Below are 9786 nucleotides of genomic sequence, written 5' to 3'. Positions count from 1 at the left end.
GAGGCGACTTACAGAAGCAATTAGGTTTAAGTGCCTTGTCAAGGGCACCTCGACAGATTTCCCCTAGTCGGCTCGGGATCGGAACCTGCACCGCCCTACTGTATATAGTGATAGTTCATTGTCCATAGAAATATATTGTTACATCATGTTGGTCCCTTGGTCATTTAGTTTTGTCATTGTGACAATGTTTGATGCCAGAAGGAAAAGAACCAGAGGAAGCTCCAGACATCCCCTTCACCAGAATCCTGGCCTTGAACAACCCCGAGTGGCCGTACATGTTGGTAGGACCCTGTCTAGCTTGGTGGGGGGAGCGCGTTTATCCCTGTGTCGCCATCATCTTCGCCAAGATAATTGGAGTACAGTGTTTCACAAGACCACCTCCTTGTGTTCATAATATGAAGAATTGTTAAAATAATGCGACTACTCCCATTTCGTTGGTGTCTCGATTGAGTTTGATTTAACGAGTGGTCTTATATTTTTCCACATAATTTATTTGATGGTCGTTGGTTGGTGGGTTTTGGCTCTTTATTCTCCAAAGCCGACTTTATTTTCTGTTGTTATCTATTTTGGGGGGGTTTCTCTCCACCCGTGACCTTCTCTAGGTGTTTTCCGAGGTGACCTCGGACGTCCCAAGACAAAAGTTTGTTTTCATACGACAAAAACATGACTGTTCCCTCGCTCTTCTTCTCATCGGAGGAGTGGCTTTTGTCACCTACTTCCTAAAGGTTTACTAATTTATAGATTAAACTGTGTCCAAAATGGCAACCTATGCCTATACAGTGCACTACTTTGGACAGAGAGCCTATAGGGTGCCATTTGGGACGCACTTTAAAGTACAATTCTGTATCTATCTCAAACCCTTAATATGTTGTGGGGATGCCTGGTTGGGTAAATTTCTTGTATGTTCTAGTTTCACAGGGTTACATCATGATTTGGAAAATCAGGAGAGCTTCTTACCATGAGGCTGAGGAGGCAGGTATTCCATGCCATGATGAGACAGGTAGGACAAAACGTCATGCGGGAAAATTATACTTCAAGCAATTGTACATAAATTCGAAAAGACTGACTTGGTCATTGCTAATTACTTTTACTGTATTGATAATCACAACAAAACTAAAAATCTAACGATTCTGAACCTTTCCACTTCATGTGCAATGTGATTCTGCCTCAGAACCTTTGCTCAAAATGCATTCGCTTACAGGAGATTCGGATGGTTTGATGACAACAAGCACATGGGTCAGTGGGAGTTGTCTATGTACCACCAGATTGGCACAATGCATCTCTGGTTAAAGGGTAAGCACAATGCTCGTGACTTTACACATCGAGAAAGCGTCATAAATCTATCACATAATGTCAATTCGAATCATTCTACTGTACAAACTTTAAATGTCTACCTGTACATATGCTTCTATGGTATTTACAGTTGCATCTTTTAGAGTTGCAATGTCTGATAAATGGATGGAACCTACTTGTTTCCTCTCTCCTCACCACCAGGCTGCACTGGGTCTACGGTGGGTCTGGGCCACCACACAGTCTGTGCTCTACCATTCGCCATTGTGGTGGCTTCATCCACAGCTGGCAGCTCACTCCTTCTACTTCCTCGCCTGTGTGCCCTTCCCATTGGAGCCACATCATTCAGATGAGGGCCATGGCAGGCCACGCCTCCAAAGACCAGGGTGCCCTGGAGTGCAAGTCGGGAAGCGTAAACACTCAATTCTATGTTGCGAGGATTGGATTGCAAAAATTCGCGGTAATGGGTTCCCGAAATATGTCGCCAGATTTCCCAGGTACACCGGATGAGGTTTTACGGGAATCAGGAAAATCAGGGAAACGCTTAAAACAGGATATCTGGATAACCAGGGAAATTCAGGAAGGTTACTGCTAATTAATGCAACCCTATTGCAATGACGATTTGGGACAGTGGGCTATATCAGTGTGTGATACATGTGTTCAAATAAAACATGATTTATATCTTTATAATCTTGTAGTATCTACTGGACCGGTTTGAAAATCAAGACGTTGTTGGAATTGACACGGGAGGACGTCTTCTTTCACAGTTTCATGGACAGTCTAGAAGAGACAGTAGCAGTACAAGAGTCCAGCATTCACTTTGTTATAGTGACTCAGCTTTTGGATTGTTTGACCTTATAACCTACAATCAAGTACTGATTAAACATTTCAATGAATACATCAGGAACGGTTTTGGTGAAGGCTCCCATTACGGACTAACATTTGCTTCGGCCAAGGCAATCCTTACTGGGTCAATGCTGCATCTTTCCGCTTTGGTCCTGGCTTATGGCTACTGCCCACAGAATATGAAAAATGTTTTCCTGTGAGTATAACTGGTACTGTTATATCCATCTAAATGAATACCATTCACACCAGGGCTTTGGGGGTCAATTCCATTTCAATTCCAGTCAATTAGGGAGTACCTGAATTCCAATTCCAGTTCTCTTTAATGCTTTTGCATGAAGAAAATGTGGTTGGAATTGAGTTTTTGAATTGACTGCAATTGAAATGGAATGTACCCCAACCCTGACTAGAACCTTGGCTGCCACATTGTCACTCACCGAAATATAAAAATACTAATATAAATAATAAATACTAACATTAATTTGGCTTGAGGTGTCGAGTTTGGTATATTTCACACATGTACACATGTGTTAATGCCATGTGTGATTTGGAAGTGTGTGTTTTTTGCCCATACCAAATCTCCCTGAGACCCTCGTTGGCTTGATCATGACCAGGGTCTGAAATATACCTGTGGCAGTGATAGTACACATGGTCCTCTTTCTTCTGCAGTGTGGTATCTGTGATCATATTTGCTGCCATGAACATAGGAGAATCAGCATCTTTTGCTCTCTGACTTTTGCCAAGCGAAAGCGCTGCAGGGAAATTCTTGGCTTGTTGGAGGAAGAAACCGAGGAGATTGACATTCAGCAGTGAAGGAGAGGGAGAAGCCAGTGAGTGAGCTATAATGTGTCTACTCCAATACTAAACAAAAAACAATGATAAACAGTGTGTGTTCTTCTGGAACAAAAATGATCAAGCTGAACAAAAATGTGTTTTCCCAGAACGAACTTCTTGTCGGGGACTTGAGCGTTGACCGAGGATCCCTTTTGCGTACCCGAGAACCCGGGCAGGAGACGTCTGAGGGGTTGGCGCAGGGGGTTGAGGTGCCGTGGCCTAGGCGCGGGCTGGATGCGGTAGACCGGCGCTGAGGTCTCGGAGAAGTGGTTGGGAAAAAGCACCGTCCATCAAACTTACTGGAGCTGGCTAATCTAGGTGCTAAGCCTAAGGCTGAAGGCAATGTGAGGTGTACCCTCTACAAATATTCAGCTCAGAATACTGTCATAGTACACGACTTTTCAAACCTATTATCAAAAGCTGCTACAACTCCAGTACATCTGGGAACTGTGAAATGGCCAACACATAATAGTAAACTGTTAGCCACTTTTCAGGCATATTTATATGTAAATTTTAGTAACATTGGTGGCTTATCGTCAATTCCTTTGGTATTCCAAGATGTTAGCTATTTTAATACTGAACATTTTGAAACATTCTAAACCTAAATCTGTGGTATTTAATTGTGGTGTTGAGTTGGATAGTGTGCGGCATGTTGTATGTATTGGGGTTCTAGAAACTTGTCTGTGCTAGTGTATATTGGACTAAATTTGGATTGCGAGTGCCCTCAGTTAACGAAGAGGGACTGACCTAAATCTGTCGTAATTATTGTTGCTGTCTCAGTTACGAAGACGGGGGTGTGACCTAAACTCGTGTGGATATTATTGTGGCTGTCTCAGTAGTGATGTTTGGGACTACTAAGACCCTGACCTACTGGGCTGAGGGTCTCAGCTAGGGCTCTGGTATTGTCCCAGGAGCCCTCTGTTCGACTGCTAGCATTCAGAGAACACCAGTGCGGGACAACACAGAGAGGTCCCCAGGATGAGATTAGGGAGAGCAGCACAAGCAAGCGCCAACATCCATGACTGTCACTCAATGGGCCTGGCCAGAGGTATCCATAACAGAATAGGTGAGGGAGATGGGAAGGAGACATGATAGGGCTGTACGCTATGTAGTGATTGAGTATTTTGAAGTTTTCTCAAAGGGGGATCCCAAATAAATGTTCACTCCGTGCTGAGTACAGACTGAACTTAAACTACTGTGCTCTCTACAGACTATTCCATATAAGAAATAGCTATTGGACTAGGCCCTTGAAGACGAGCTGTTTGGATTGACCTTTTATATATTTTAATTTATATCTAAAAGTGTTTTCCATGATAGACAACACATAAATTGTGTGTGTTGTTTTGTCAAAATAGCGAATAGCAGGGTGGGGACAAGGGGACCCAGGATGTCTGGAAGGTCAGAAGACAGAGGAAAGCCATCGCCACGAGCACTTGGTCAGCGCAGCCTAAGTAGCTGGCTTGCTGGATGAGCCACTTTCCGCCCTGGACAAGAGAGTGGGGAGAAGTAAGTCACATGGACATTGAGTGTACGGCAAGTATTTTCTACCGTAGTTAATTTCTTAATCTATATACATTAATGGCCTGGTCACAGATCTTTTGTCATTGGTGATGGTTAACTCAATAACAGATCACAAAGCTTATCTTCACACAGTAATCTGACTCATCCCTCCTTGCCAAATAGACCTCTTGTCTCTCCGTTCTCCCCCCTATACCCTGCCCTCCCTAACGATTGTCCAACAGGCAGTTTATGATCGGCAGCCACGGAAGTAAGTAGCCGCACAACTGGGTGATCGTGAAGAGAGACCACAGACTGGTCTCATCCAGTAAACGCAGACCAAGGAATGCGGTACTTCAGATATGGTCCGGTGGCGAGCCGGGGTAAAACCCATGCTGGACCTCTGTGGCTAACGGGGGGACTTGATGATGCTGGTCAAGCACAGGTCACCCACTAACTCCCTATTCAGGATTGATGTGTTTTGCAGCGGTATGTAACTGGTTCCTGTTGAATGCTTGGTTGTGTGACTCTGTTTTAATTGGAGCTGGCACGTCTTACGTCAGGTCAACCCTTGAGAAGCAGGTCTCTGTCCTAATGGGACTTACTGATTAACTATTAAAGGTTGTAATCAGAATAACGGAATCTATTAATGGATAATTGGTATGGTAGCCATAACTCACTTGAATGGGTTCGGGTGATTTTAAAGGATGGAGTGTTGTCAAGTCCTAGAGCAGAGATTATACTAACTGGTCTTCAGTGGTCAGTTGGTTTGACTCAATGTAGGTTGGTAAACCTGAAATGTAGCCTATTGGGTTCCTGTGGCTATTGGGTTCGTCCACTGTATGGGAACTCACTTTGTTAGCGTAATGCTGGGCGGCTCGGACATCAGCGTCCAAGAGTCTTGGCATACGCTGCTCCTGGGATGAAGGGAACTGGTTCTTACGACCATGAGACGCTTTCATTTGTCTGAAGGACAGACAAGTAGCAGGTGTATTTATCTATAAGGGGCCAGAGATACACAGTAAGTAAACATGTATCACAGTTAAATTACTGGATAAAGAGCAGTGATTGGAGAAGGGAAGTTGTTAATATTCTTAAATATGGAGGTTGATGTGTCAGAAGACTGTTTCTGGGTAAGACATGGTTATTCTGTAAAGAGTACAGAAGTGTATAGAAAGTGTCGACTTATTTTTAAAAGTGTGAGCACTTGTCTAGAGGGTAAAGTACTGCGTCTTGAAGAATATCGCTATATTCGTTCTAAATAGTACGCTATTGAAGGCCTGTTATTGTTTGTAAATATGGCATTCAAATAAACCTTGAGGGATCCATAACATGTTATGTTTTTACCTGATTCTAAGGTGACATAATGATTCATCTGTAATCCTATTCATGACTGTGGGGCATATTGTCACTACATTTGTCAATAAATCGTTGGGAGACTCCGTTCATGTTTAAATGCGACTAAATAGGCTACTGACGTCTGCAGAGGGCTGATGGACACAGATGGCGCCCGTTGCCAATGAACATGGATGTACGGTGTAGTGGGGTATTAGAGAGGCTTCAAACGACTTCAATTGATGTTGAGGCCATTTTCAAATGGCCATTAACATGTGTACCCGTATGCGGGCCAACCCAGGGTAATTCGGTAAGAAATGGCCACCTGTGGTGTCTTCACAAGTGGTAGAAGGAATGCTGTAAACTCACACTAGGTGGGCATATGATTGTGTTACGGCTATGCGAAAAAATTGTAGATATGGTATATACTTGACCACATCTCAAGATAAGAGCTTCTGCTAAATTACTAAAATGTAAATGAATGCAACCATACATTATAAACCATACATTATATACCATACATTATATTCCATACATTATATACCATACATTATATACCATACATTATATTCCATACATTATATTCCATTCATTATATACCATTCATAATATACACCATTCATAATATACCATTCATTATATACCATTCATAATATACACCATTCATTATATACACCATTCATTATATACACCATTCATTATATACACCATTCATTATATACACCATTCATTATATACACCATTCATTATAAACCATACATTATAAACTATACATTATATAATAGATACGATGATAATTCAGCAATAGCACTATAACAAAGCCATGTTCCTATATAACACATAAAGGATGTCATATTGCACCCTAAAGGATGATCTATGTAATAGTACCTTCTTGTCTTTCTTGGACTTCTTAGATTTCCTCCTGGTCGGTTTCATTTCCACACGGCCACTGCTGATTGAGTTCCTTTCAAAGCCGCCGTTTTCTATTCCTTCCTCGTTTACCACTTCCAGCTCATCCATGTCAGATGAGTCATATAGGACATCATCTAGATRCTCATATTTAGGAGGGTTATCCTCTTCCACAGGGTCCTCTTCATCTTCCTCTAGCTTCCCTTGACTCTGAACAGACAAGGTGTGATAGTGGATTTGATCATGTTACACACAGAGCCTGTTTATTACTGATCATTATTCATATAGACACAGGCTTGATAAGGTATATTGCTCTGATACTGATGATATGCGTCTCTAAATATGACTGATCAACATGATTTAGACGTTGACTGATTCTACTGTTGAGGCAGAGTTGGGGCCCTGGTGGTCAAAAGTAGTGCACTATAAAGGGAATAGGGTGCCATTTGGGATGCAGGGAGCGTGATACAGTACCTGCTGCATGACCAGAGAGTAGTAGACCCCCTTCTTGGCCATGAGTTCCCTGTGTGTTCCCTGCTCCACCACCTCTCCGTTGCTGAAGCCAGCGATCACGTCAGCTGTTCTGATGGTGGACAGTTGGTGGACAGGCGGTGGCGTCACTATCGTGGTGCGGCCGCCCTGGCCTATGGAATGGGAGGAGACAATATAGTCATTTATCCCAATTATTATCTCTTCATTTTCGCTGAGATGGCTCCAACAGGATCTCATCGATTCACCTGATTCTTGACGTTGTCAACTGCTGCAAAGGTGAACTTGCAAGGCTGCAGTCAAACAAATCGAATCAGGCTGTTAGGGTGCACAAAACAGTTTTGAGAACAACCTTAACCATGGGTCTGGTCCTCAGGGAGGTACTGACCTTATCCAGAGCGGCCTGGCCCGACTCACTCTGGTGTCCAGGGCGGATGTGGCCTCGTCCAGCAGGAGGATCTTCGGTTTTGACCAGGGCCCGGGCGATAGCTATCCTCTGCTTCTGTCCTCCACGAGCTGGGTCCCCGCTCCCCCACCATGGTGTTCAGCTTCTTGTTAACGCCACATGAAATGGGATGGAGATGAAATAATCATGTTTAAATTTGTCCAATTGGATAACATCATCACTATTTGCCATTCCCTTACACTGTATACAATTTCAAAACAAACAAAAAAACATTTCATTTCAACACAGTCGCCATAGAAACAACAGAATATCGCTGTCCTACTCAAAATCATTGTACACCATAGATCATTTTATATATAGTACATGTGAAACAGTGAAGCCATTGTATGTACTCATTTGTCCAGTATCCTATCCCGTCATCGGGGGTTTGGAGATGAAGTCGTATGCGTTGGCCTCTCTCACGGCCGTTCATGTCCTCATCTGTGGCATCCTCTCTGCCATAGCGGATGTTTCTGCGATGGTTGTTCGAATAGCACAGGTTCCTGACTGACGATACCCATATTCTCCTCAGCCACTTCACTTAGGGTCCGGATGTCCCGGACCATCCAGGGTAACTGACAACAACCAGGGTCATATTCTTAGGCATGCAAATTTCTCTGCTTTGTTTGACGAATTATTTTTATGCTCATACAGGAGTAATAAATGTGGGATGTGTTCATTATTATTGTTGTTATTTTATTATTATTTTTGATTTATAAGGGGGTGCTGCAGCAGCCTCAGCACCCCTACCTCCCTCGGCTATGCAACCCAGACCAACAGCGTTCCTGACAAATTATATATCAACATTCCACAAGAGGCACTATAATACTATTTACTTTTAACTGAAGTCAACACTAACTTGATAAGCCAGAACTGGGAATGAGTGTACATGAGTGAATGTTTGCATGTACATTACAAGTGTGTGTGGTGTGTGTCGATGTATGTAGTGTGTACGTGTGTGTGTGTACATTACACCTGTGTGTGTGTTACATCAGTGTTTACATGTGAGTCTCTGTATGAACTATGAGTCAGTTGTTTGAACTTTAATGCACTCGTGTCCTGCATACCTCTCCTGAGGTTGGATCATAAAGCATGTGAGTCCTTCACTGGAGGCTGGTGGGTGGAGCTATTGGAGGACGGGCTCATTTGTAATGGCTGGAATTTATTCCGTCTCTTATAGCTCCACCCACGCCAGCCTCCTCTGAGTCTTTACAGTGGGACATGTGTCTCTTCATGAACTGAAGAATAAGCCTTGATCAGATTGTTCATACCTCTCCTGAGTCTGGATCATAAAAGCGCTGCAGCAGCTGAATGGTGTGCTCTTCCATCCACTGGCTCCAACCAGAGCTATGGTCTCTCCACGAGGCACTGTCAGATTCACTCCCTGTAAGAATCTACAGCGACAGGAATACATCCCACAACGTATTTAACATGAATTTTTACCGTCATTTTACAATTGTACGGCTTGTCATTTTGTTTTTGCTAATCAACTGGAAAACTGAAAATTCATCTTAGCTTCTTCCTTATTGTGCATTTTTCAAATCATTTGGAGACAGGTTGGTGCTGGATCTGATTCAAATCCACGACTTACTTTGACATCTTTCCTGGAAGGTAGCTGAAGTGGATGTTCTTGAATTCAATGTCTCCTTTCACACAGTCTGGTGTGACCTTCCTTTGAATCTGTCTATGGGCCGCGGCTATGTCCACAATCAACTCATCAACGCGGCAGTAGGACAAATGTCTAAATTGGACTTGAGATCATGTTGTTGTGAGTTAGAGTGAGTTCATACAGTTTCAATGCTATGGTGATTCAGGGGTTAAACTGAATACTTCCGGTACCTGGTCAATGGTATTGTAGACTTCATAGGCAGCACCCCGGGCTTTGGCGATGGCTTCCAAGTTAGGCGCACCCTGGCCCAAAGAGAACGACCAATCATCTGAGAAAAGACTAAAATAGCAGCAACAAAGAATGTAATGAAGAAAGGAATTATTTATGCCAGCGAGTCCAGGTGTGAAGACATTGCAGAGGCCTCTTCACAATAAAATGTAAATGTATCTATTGGAAATAAGTCAATTCTTACTTAAAATCTTCCATAAAAGCTTACTGTAATGGTTTTTCCAATGGGTAGTTTTCAGGCTCGTCT

At 43.0% G+C, this 9786-nt stretch overlaps 3 long non-coding RNA genes across 3 annotated transcripts; 1 reads left to right on the top strand and 2 right to left on the bottom strand.

Annotated features, from left to right (window-relative positions):
• The first annotated feature begins 271 nt into the window (after nt 1–271).
• LOC139025688 (uncharacterized) lies at nt 272–2227 on the top strand. Its single transcript, XR_011477301.1, has 7 exons — nt 272–356; nt 603–725; nt 919–1000; nt 1202–1293; nt 1495–1702; nt 1989–2088; nt 2195–2227. It is a non-coding gene; the product is annotated as an uncharacterized lncRNA (long non-coding RNA).
• A 4459-nt stretch (nt 2228–6686) lies between these two features.
• Nucleotides 6687–7352, bottom strand: LOC112075298 (uncharacterized). The gene is made up of 2 exons (XR_011477300.1): nt 7183–7352; nt 6687–6918 (listed from the first exon to the last, which is right to left on the bottom strand). It is a non-coding gene; the product is annotated as an uncharacterized lncRNA (long non-coding RNA).
• Nucleotides 7353–8030: 678 nt separating this feature from the next.
• On the bottom strand, nt 8031–9573 carry LOC139025687 (uncharacterized). Its single transcript, XR_011477299.1, has 3 exons — nt 9482–9573; nt 8914–9339; nt 8031–8217 (listed from the first exon to the last, which is right to left on the bottom strand). It is a non-coding gene; the product is annotated as an uncharacterized lncRNA (long non-coding RNA).
• Nucleotides 9574–9786: the final 213 nt, after the last annotated feature.

This window comes from Salvelinus sp. IW2-2015, unplaced genomic scaffold, assembly GCF_002910315.2.
Source record: "Salvelinus sp. IW2-2015 unplaced genomic scaffold, ASM291031v2 Un_scaffold3070, whole genome shotgun sequence".
Taxonomy (NCBI): domain Eukaryota; kingdom Metazoa; phylum Chordata; class Actinopteri; order Salmoniformes; family Salmonidae; genus Salvelinus; species Salvelinus sp. IW2-2015.
This window is presented reverse-complemented; position numbering and strand designations above follow the sequence as displayed.